We start from the raw sequence: 10,986 nt of genomic DNA on the forward strand, positions 1-10,986 counted from the left end.
ATAATTCGAAAAAATATTTAGGTCTTCCAACCATGATAGGAAGATGGAAAAAAGAAGCGTTCGCAAATTTTAAAGATAAATTTTCGAAATGTATTGAAAATTGGAGTATTCGACAATTATAGCTTGGAGTTAAAGAAGTTTTTATCAAATCAGTTTTATAAACCATTGCAGTTTACACGATGCAATGTTTCTTATTGCCTATTACCCTACGTCGAGAATTAGAAAATATTATTAGCAAATTTTGATGGAGAAATTCTAAAACAGGGAAGGGGATCCATTGGTGTGAATGGAAGGAGGTGTGCAAACCGGAAGCGCAAGTAGGATTAAGCTTTAGAGACTTGGCTAAGTTTAATATAGCTTTGCTTGCAAAATAGGGGTGGAAATTAATTATGGATCCATATTGCTTATTTGCTCATGTTATGAAAGAAAAGTATTATCCAAATAGCGAATTTTTTAGTGCAAGTTTAGGATCTCACCCATCATTTACCTGGAGGAGCATATGGTGCGCTAACGGGCTTTTGGAGGCAGGATTGGGATGGAGATTAGGGGACGGCAATATCAATCAATATTTGGAACGAAGCTTGGCTTCCAGGACCTGGACAAGGGAAAATTACAAGGCAGAATATTAATGTCAACTTTACATCAATAGCAGACCTAATTAATCTTGAACAGATTACCTGGAAGGTAGAAGCCCTAAGAGAACTTGTGGATGATGAGCAAACAAACAGAATCCAACCATCCCAATTGTTGGAGTCAACATCAAGGACATCAGGGTTTCGAGGGGTGATAATACAGGGGTATACTCAGTAAAAAGCGAATACAAATTGTTGCTTAAAGAAGACACAACACAAATTCAAAGGGAAGAACTGATACAACTGACGATTTCACAGAATTTCTACACCAGACTATGGAAATTACAAATTGCAAGCAAGATCAAAATTAAAATGTGGAAAATAGTAAATAATTACATCCCTACTCTTAACAACCTTTAGTCTAGGAAACTGAGGGTAATAAACAATTTCCCACTATGTCACTCAGCGAAAGAATCGATAAGCCATATTTTCTGGGACTATGGATTTGTTAAAAATATCCTGCAAGGGGTAGGGATAGATGTCTCCCCCAGTCCCCAAGGCCAACAATGAAAAATATGGTTAGCAAATCTATTTATCAATATGGAAGAAGAACAATACAAGTGTTTAACAATTTCTCTATGAGCAGTATGGTACCAAAGAAATTAAGTTTATCATCAAGGAGAAAAGCAGAGTGTAGTTAGGCTAATCGCATTTATTAAAGCATTTCAAGTTGAGAGTAGTCACATAGATTTAGAAACCTCAACAAGTATACGATAGAATGATATTATTTGGAAGCCACTGAGAACAAATGAAATCAAGCGCAATTTCGATGCAGCATATAATAGAAACACGCTAAGTTCGGTGATGGGAATCATATTCAGAGATTGTGAGGGATTTATACCGACAACATGCACTTACCGGAATAGTTTTGTAGCCGATGCAACAACGACAAAGGCGATAGCATGTCTACAAGTAGTAACGATGGCTGAAGATTTGGGGTTTCACAATCTGGCAATAGGAGGGGACTCCCTGATAATCATTCAAAAAATCCGAACAAGAAATGAGAACAGATGGAGAATTGTAGCGATTATTCAGGAAATAAAAGAAAGAACATAGATTTGAAAGCTTTACTTGCTATTTTGTGGGGCGAAAAAAATGACGCGACACAGACTGTAATATCCCTAAATCGAGTCTAGTAGTTTCGGTATATTTTTTAGATTTCGAGCATGAATTTAGGAATTTATCGGGTTAATAATATTTTTTTATTTAATTTAGGAGGTCAATTTCATCTAAAATCGATTAAAAAATAATTTGGAAAAATAAAAATATTTTTGGAAAATTAATTTTAAAGTAATTAAATAATTATTAGTGAAAATAATTAATTTGGGTCAAAAAAGAATTTTAAACTAATTTTCATTGGGGGTTAATTTGAGTTAAGTTTAAATATTAATTAAATTGTATTTAATTGTAAAATAAGGAAAATTTTGGATTATTTATTTGGCAAATAAACCTTTAAATTTGGAATTTTGGGGGGAAATGATCAATTGGTAAAGTAAGCGAAATGTGGGAGTGGCCATTGGGCAAATTTCCCAATTTTTAAATTTTTGATGAGTTGTTTCAGCTTTAAACACAATGCATCTAGTCTACTTTTCACACTATCATTTACATCAGATTAGAGAGCTATAAAATTCGTTTTCTTTGCATGGTTTTAAAGATTTATCATTAGAGAATAGATTCAACAAATTTCATTCTCAAAATACTCTCTTTTCACCCAAAATTATTCACAAAAGTAGTCAAAAATATTCTGAAATTTCTTAAGATTCTTGAATCAAGATTTTCAATAAAAGGATTCAGAGCGAATCAAAGGTAATTATTATTTCTAAACTTAATTTTATGATGATTAGAAGCATATTTACATGATTTGAGTGAAAATTACATGTGTACAAGCCCAATTTAGCCCGGGGCCCAATAAGAACCCAAACCCAACAGCACTAGCCCAATTTTACAATTACAAGCCCAAAATCCAAACCCCAAGGCCCAAAACTAAACCTAATTCAGTTACAAGACCCAAAGGGCCCAAAATCCGAGTAGCCCAAATAGAAAAAAAAAGGAAAACCCTAGGTGCGCCGCACCTAGGCCTGTCCTTCTGCCATTGCCGCACCTAACCCCTGACCACTTGTCGCCGCGCCACCTGCTCCCCTCCATCAACGCCTGCAAACGTCAAAACAGAAATGGCAACATGGAAAAAGAAATGGTAGTTTATAAAAATAAAAAAAATATACATGAATCGGCTATAAAAGCCTTTTTTTTGTAACAGATGGGGGGATCCTTTTTTGGGGGTTCAATGATATAAAAAAAGATTCAAACATCCAAAATAACGAAAGCAACGAGGCAGATTCGAAAGAATAAAACGCAAAGGTTTTTTTCTTTATTGTTCCTTCATTATTTCCATTCAAAATTTTCTATTTTCCTTTTGTTTTTAAAAGAAACTATATATAAATATATATAAAAAAAATATAGTATAAAAAAAGAAAAAAAGAGAGTAAAAAAATAGAGAAAGAGAGAAGTTTTTTTTGAAAATGTGGTGAAAATGATTTTTTAGGCTTAATTTTTTACATATATAGGGCTTAGAAATGACGCCGTTTTGGCTTATTTCATTTAGCCCCAAAACAACATAGTTTTGAGGTCACCCGATCCAACCCGACCCAATACCCTTGGGATCCGCGTGTTTCAATTTAGTCCTGGTCTTTTTTATATTTTAATTTTACCGCGTAACTTTGTTTTTTATTTCAATTTGGTCTAAATTTAAACTGTGCGTTTTGAAGGACAAGGGAGAATTTCCCATTTGGTCCTCCCTGTTATTCGCACGATGCAATTTAGTCCTTCACCCTCTTTTCATTCTCATTTTTACCCAAAATTCCGTTCTGATTTTAATTTAGTCCTTTTTTTGTTATTTTTATATTATTAAACTGATTAATTTAATTTAATATTTATTTTTGGTTTATTTATTTATTGTTTTTCATGGACTTGTTTTATTTTTATTATTACCCTTATTCTTGTCATTTTATTATTCATTTATTTATTTCTATCTTTTTATACTTTCAAAATTTGGATTATCATCATCATCATCATCATCATCATCATCATTATTATTATTCTTATTATTATTATTATTATTATTATTATTATTATTATTAATATCACTTTTAACTTGTTTTATTTAATAGTTTCATTATTTTACTCATTTGCTTATTTTCAATTTTTATTTAAACTTTTTTAGTTTTATTTGTTTATTTATTTTTTTTAATTAGTTTGTTTTTTTTATTTACTTATCTTGTCTTTACTTTTGCTCGTATTATTGTTATTTATATTGACGCATTTATTATTAGTCCTCTATGCATGTTAACCCTGTGTTTTATTTCTACCAATTCGTGTTACATTAATCTTACTCGTTACATAAATTATGACTTCAAAATAAGTATTTTGATTCGAAAAGGCTATACCCTAACTTACGGGGTTTTGATTTTTCTCGACAAATTCGAACATACGAATCTTTGTTTAAAACATAAATTTTTTGATAATCTCGGGAATTAATAAAAGATTGAGTTCTAACTTACGGAATATGGTCTTTTTTAAAACTGAGATAATCAAATGTCTTTCAAATAAGTAAATCTTTCGGTATGTGTTTTAGTATCGGGAATTTAAGATATTGTGTCTTAACTTACGGGACATAATTCTCTTCTGGATTAACGTGAAATATGACTCTTTCTCGAAATTTTTCAACATTTTAACAAAGGATCATGTTTTAAGTCTCTTCAAAGTTTTTAATTTTCAACACTAAGACACTAATTAATCAATTAGGTACCAATTTTGGGCGTTATGAGGGTGCTAATTCTTCCACGTACGTAACCGACTCCCGAACCCATTTTTTTCTGAATTTTGTAGACCAAAATTATTATTTTAATAAATTAAATCGTTTCGAGGTGACCTGATCACACCTCATAAAAATGATCAGTGGCGACTCCCATGTTCGTTTTCGTTTTCAAAATCAAAGTCGACTCCTTTTACAAAAAATGGTTTCGACAACATGATTTTTTTATCAATGTCATCTTCTTCAAAAGCTTAAGGTGCTTTAATGGTGGATCTTGAATTTTGAGAGGAAATCCACAAATCAATGGATGTTCCAACTCAAAATGGATCTATTAGAAGATTTTTTATTTTATTTATCAAGATTAAACATGTTTTGTAAGGTAATTTAAAGAAATTCGAATTTCATCATTTTCATGGACCGATTTTTTGAATTTTTGTGAAATTGATTTAAATGTGAAATTGATGCTTAGTCTATGTTTATTTGGTCTCGTATTGATGTTTGGAAGTGATTATGAGGCCTGGAGTGATCGATTTTGTGAGGAATCAAGTTTTCAACTTGATGATACAAATCCGGTAAGGTAACTTTGAGTGAGAATTTCATCTCTGTTGAAGCTCGAATCTTGAAGAGGATCGAGCTAATCAAAATTGAAGCTTGGATTTGCTTGTTGATCACTTGGTTGTCGTTGAGTTAGTTGTGTGGTGAGTGTTATTAAAGGGAGATTTGGTAAATTGATCCTCACTTATGCTTAATTGGATGATTAATTACTGATTGCAAATACTTAATTGAGTTTTCGTCAGTTAATTTCGCAAGATTATTGATATATGTTTAAGTGATAAAATTTTTGTTAAGTGTTGGTAAGTGAGTATCTAGTGATTTTATGTGCTTGATTTGATTGGTTATAATGGTGAACTAAGCAAGCATGCTGGAGTTTTTGGTTCATGGTATGTTGATATTTCAATTGATAAATGAACATTGATAATAGGTAATTGGTATACTAGATTTAATTTGATGTTAAAATGGCTATGTTACGTGATTCACATATGCATTTTGGCCGTTTAATTTAACATTATTGACTGAAATTATGTTATGATTGATTTGTTATATTGGCATTATAGTATGGTGGATCCATTGGATATAGTTGGCATGCCATAGGATTTGTGAGTACTCACCATATTGATATGTTATTTGTGAGGAATGAGGCTTTAGGTGGACTAATTTGGAGTAGATAAGGGAGTGTTGAGCTTGTGTCTCCACTCACTGGACTGATTTGAGGCAATATAAGGGAGCGTGTGGCCTGGGCCCGCTCAATCCGGGATTGATTTTGGTTTTGATTGGGAGTAAGTTGATTCGTTTATTCAATGTATGATCACCCAATTAAGCCATGATTGTATAAGCCAATATAAATGTATGAAATTTTATATGCTAAATTGATGATTATATGCCATGATTAATTATGGTTTTTGATACATGGTTTAGCATATGACATTGAACTATTATGGATTGATATTGTGATTGAAAATTTGTATTTGATTGGTTTCAATTTAAGCATGATTTGGGTGCTAATTTACTCGTCGTTTTATTAACATTCACTGAGCTTTTTAAGCTCTCACCCTCACATTCGTGCAGTTAACCAATGGGATTGAGGAGCTAAGGAGCCGAGCAAGAGAGTTCCAAGAGATTAAGGCTCAGTAGAGATTTAGTTACACGTTTTAGAGATGTTAATCGGGCATTGTGGAACTTCCCGGACTTAGTTTAATTTTGGTTGTAATTGGACTTGAACATTGGACATTTTTTATTTTGGATGATTTTATAATATCATATATGCATGTTTGAGCTTGATTATTGAATAATTTACGGTGTATTGTTGCTTGGTAACATGGTGATTGATAACACAATGTGTGAGGCATGATGTTTATACTAACCATTGCTTAAATAAAGTTTCCATGGAGTGGTTTACTAGCGACTAAGGTACGCCACTTGTATGAATTAACCGATGGGTGATATGCATAAAATTGAATGTTTAATTCTATTTAATTGAGGCTTAATTGGTGTTAATAAATTAGATTGAAGGTGTATGAATATGCATGATATTAATTTGTGGCTAAATCGAGTTTAATTAGCCATCAATATACTCAAAATCGGGTTTAAAATCAAATTTTTCGCACATAAAAATGCAGTGGACTGTTGGGGGTTCAAGTTCTAGTCTTTTTAAATTGGTTCTCTAGTTTGTTTAAATTACAAATTAGTCTTGTAACTTGATAAGTCTAATTAGAGCCTTAAATGATAAGGAAACTTGATAAAATTTTAGGATTAGACTTGTAATTAATAAAATTTGTTAGAAACACACTCAATTTAATATTCGGGTATAGTACTGATAGTTTGAAATTGTTATGATTTAGTCCTTAATGATAAAACTTGAATTAGACATAGAAAATAAACTCGGATTAAGCTAAAATTTTTAGGGCATACATAAATTGACTAAAAGAGTGTTGGTAAATGTATAAATCTAAATTTGGGTTAGTTTAACTGTAAGTGGTAAAATGACAAAAATACCTTTATGTGAAATTACTTATAAAAAGTTTAAATTGGTTCACAAATTACTTTCACATTAATAAATAACTAATAAATGGATAAGATTAAGGTGTTATAAGGTTGGGGTGTGTCTTGGGAGGTCGTTGGCTGGAGAGTCACTTAGGTGGCTAATGTAACGCTTCGAATTCGAGATGGTCCGTCCTGGCCAGGTTTGGGGTGTCACACATATGATGGCAGAAAAAAGGAAAACAATGGACAGAACTAAGGGTTTGGATCGCGGAGGCTCCTCCAAATATGGTATCGGAGGTTGGAAGAGATCTGATCAGCATTTGAAATGAGTCAGAGAAATAGAATAAAGGGACTCTGGCAATTTCACTCTCTACGAAGTCACCATCGAGGACATCAATTATACAAAACAACTAAAGAGATTTCTATGGTAGTAGAATCAAAGGGTGGGTTATCTGAAAACTTGAGCTGCAGGGGTCTTTTTTAAATAATTAGGATGGATTAAGTTGATTTTTTGTTTAATGTATTCTAATAATAAATTGTCTTTAGGGTTTCTAGTTGTAGGGAATGAGTCGTTTAGTTTTTTTTTAATTTTTATTTTTTTACGTTGAAGTCTTTTAGGAAAAGTTTTTGGTTTCTGCATTTTCTTTAATTAGGGGTCTTTCATTGTTTTAAAGGTGATTGACAGATTAGGACATGTGTCACCCATGCAGTCTGTTCTTATCCTTAAAATATCAATGGCAACCACTCGATATTTTATAAAAAAAATTGATGATTTGTTCTTTTTTATTGTAGCATCCTTTGGAAGCTTTAACAATTTGAAACTTCTAAAAGAAGTTTTTTTTATAAGAAATAGATATATACTTATATATTTTAAACTTTAAAAAGGGTTGGTGTTTTTTTTTTTTGGTTTGGAGGTAGAATTTAAAATTTCAGGAAGTTTAATGTAATAAAGTTAATCTTAAACGGGGTGCTATATAAAATTCTAAAAAGCTAGGCAGTGGCCCCCACTTGCCCTTCCTTGTATCCGCCACTGTTCATATATATCATCTTTGAAAAAATATCACATTTATTCATTCTAAAAAAATAAACTAATAATATATATTACATGGTCTAAGACCCCAACTACTTTGGACACCTATTTTTTTGACATGTTGCATATCCATTTTGTTGACTTGCGACAATTCTTTATACAATTAATTTTTTATCCCACATCAACTAGAGAACATCCCATAACTCACACTTACCCTATAAATAAGATAGTGTTTGGTGCTTTACCATGTTGTGATTCCTATTGAATGTAATTGTTAATAAAGTTACTTTGCAACGTTTGGTTTACATTGAAACATACTAATTAAAATTCATTGAAAGTTGCATTATCACGTTTAGTTTATTGAATACTTTCTTAAAAATGTAATAATAATTTACAAATTTACCCTTATTAAATAAAAATAATATTTATGTATTTAATATTTTACAATAAACTTTATTAGTAATGAATCTCGGATTAAATATTTAATAATATTTTAATTTAAAATTTTTAAAATTATTATTTTAATGTATTATTTTAATTGAAATAAATATTTCAATTTATCTTGCATGTATTTTCTGAACATAACAATGCATATACAAAACTTGTTTTGGAATGAATACTATAATGAAATTGAAATTTCAATCAATATATTGAAAGCGGAAAATTTTAAAACAATAGAAAATAAATATAATATGCAAACAATATACTATGTAGATGATTAAAAATGCATATCTGAAATAAAAGTAGAAAACTAAAACTTACTTTCTAATAATCAATTGAAATAACAAGAGAGTTGGTATTGGAAAAGAAGTAATAACTTTTTTTTTAATGTTTAATAGATTAGTATTGTAAACCAAAATAAAATAAGTTAATTTTGTCTTTAATATCCTTTTAACTTTCCAACCTACATGAGAAAGTACAATTTTTTTTAACATACCAAACATTTAAATCACTCAACTAACTTAGGAAAGTTATCAATTTCTATCATATCAAACGCTACCTTAAATGTAAAATTCATTACTATTTTCATAAACTCTCTAGATTTTCTTCCTTTGAAGAAATTTATGAGAAAAAAACTTTTTATTTACAAATATTTATACATTATTTATAACCATATACATGTGAAAAAGAGAAATAATAATATTTTTATTGGTTTGGAAAAAAACCTAAAACTACTACTTTTTTACTTTATTTTATTCAATCTAAAAAGTTTTGATAAACATCCTCAATAGAATTTTTACAAGCTCTCATAGCACACATCTTCATTATTTTCATTAAAAAGTTTATTTTAATTCCACAATGGTTAGAAAATACTCTTATAGCTCACTTTTTCACTATTTTCATTAAAAATTACATTTAATCCTTTAGAAAGTAAATTTTAATCCCAGAGTTGCTTGAGAGCACTCACATGCTCACACTTACCCTACAAATAAGAATTAATTTCTTCACTATTTTTATAAAAAAAAGTTAATTTTAATCTCTCATTAGCTAGAGAATACTTATATAGCTCACTTTTTCACTATTTTCATTAAAAAGTTAATTAAGTTAATTTTAATCCCACATTGACTAAAGAATATTTTCATAGCTTTTAATCTCATATTGGCTAGAGAACATTCTCATGTTCACACTTACCCTATAAATAAGTGTAAATTTCTTCATTATTTTCATTAAAAAGTTAATCTTAATCCCACATTGATTAGAGAATTCTCGCATATCTCACGTTTACCTTATAAATAAGTGACAATTTCTTCACTATTTTCATTAAAAAATTATTTTAATCCCTCAAAAAGTTAATTTTAATACCACATTATCTTGAGAACACTCCCATGCTCACACTTTCCTTATAAATAAGTGTAAGTTTTTTTTTACTATTTTAATTAAATAGTTAATCTTAATCCCACATTGGCTTACCTTATATCCCATATCTAACATTTAACTTATACATAAGTGAAAATTTCTTCAAAGTCAATTTTAATCTCACATTAACTAGAAAATACTTCCATAGCTCACTTCTTCACAATTTTTATTAAAAATTAATTTTAATCTCTTAAAAAGTTAATTTTAATTTCACATTTATATTCACACTTACCCTATAAATAAGTGTCAACTTCTTCACTATTTTTATTAAAATGATAATTTTAATCCCACATTGATTAGAGAATACTCTCATATCTCACATTTACCTTATAAATAAGTGACAATTTCTTCTCTATTTTCATTAAAAAGCTAATTTTAATCCCACATTGACTAGAAAATATTTCCATAGTTCACTTCTTCACTATTTTCACTAAAAATTAATTTTAATCCCTTAAAAAGTTAATTTTAATCTCACATTGGCCAGAGAACAGTCACTTGCTCACATTAACCTTATAAATAAGTGTCAATTTCTTCATTATTTTTAATCCCACATTGACCAGAGAACACCCCTATAGCTCAAATTTATCTTATAAATAAGTTTCCACACATATACATGTGTGATAGGTATACTAGTTTGTTTTAAGTGTTTTGTCCAGTTAGTGACACAGATCAAACATGTATCAACTCAGTCATGAAATTACTAAAATACTCTCTCATATACAAATTAAATTATATTTTTGAGGGTACTTTTACCTTTTTTCATATAAGAAATCAATAAAAAAATTAATTATAATGATATTTGAATCTAGAACACTACGCATAATAAATATTAAACTTTATTATTGTAACTAAAGCATTAATTAATTTTATATTAATAAATATATTTATTATATAATTTTTTTAATTAACAGTGGGGTGCCATACACTAGTATTCTCTACAAAATTTCATCTTACTATCACAACTCTTTTTGTTTAAAGAATGATAATTGGACACTTAATATCCAATTAATGTGCATAATTGTAATTAGTGGATCCAATTAATTTGAGTATAGTTAGATATCCCAATTACAATCACCAATTCTTTTAATGGTTGATAATTGTAAGAATTGGGTGGT

Source organism: Gossypium hirsutum, chromosome D03 (assembly GCF_007990345.1).
Source record: "Gossypium hirsutum isolate 1008001.06 chromosome D03, Gossypium_hirsutum_v2.1, whole genome shotgun sequence".
Classification (NCBI taxonomy): domain Eukaryota; kingdom Viridiplantae; phylum Streptophyta; class Magnoliopsida; order Malvales; family Malvaceae; genus Gossypium; species Gossypium hirsutum.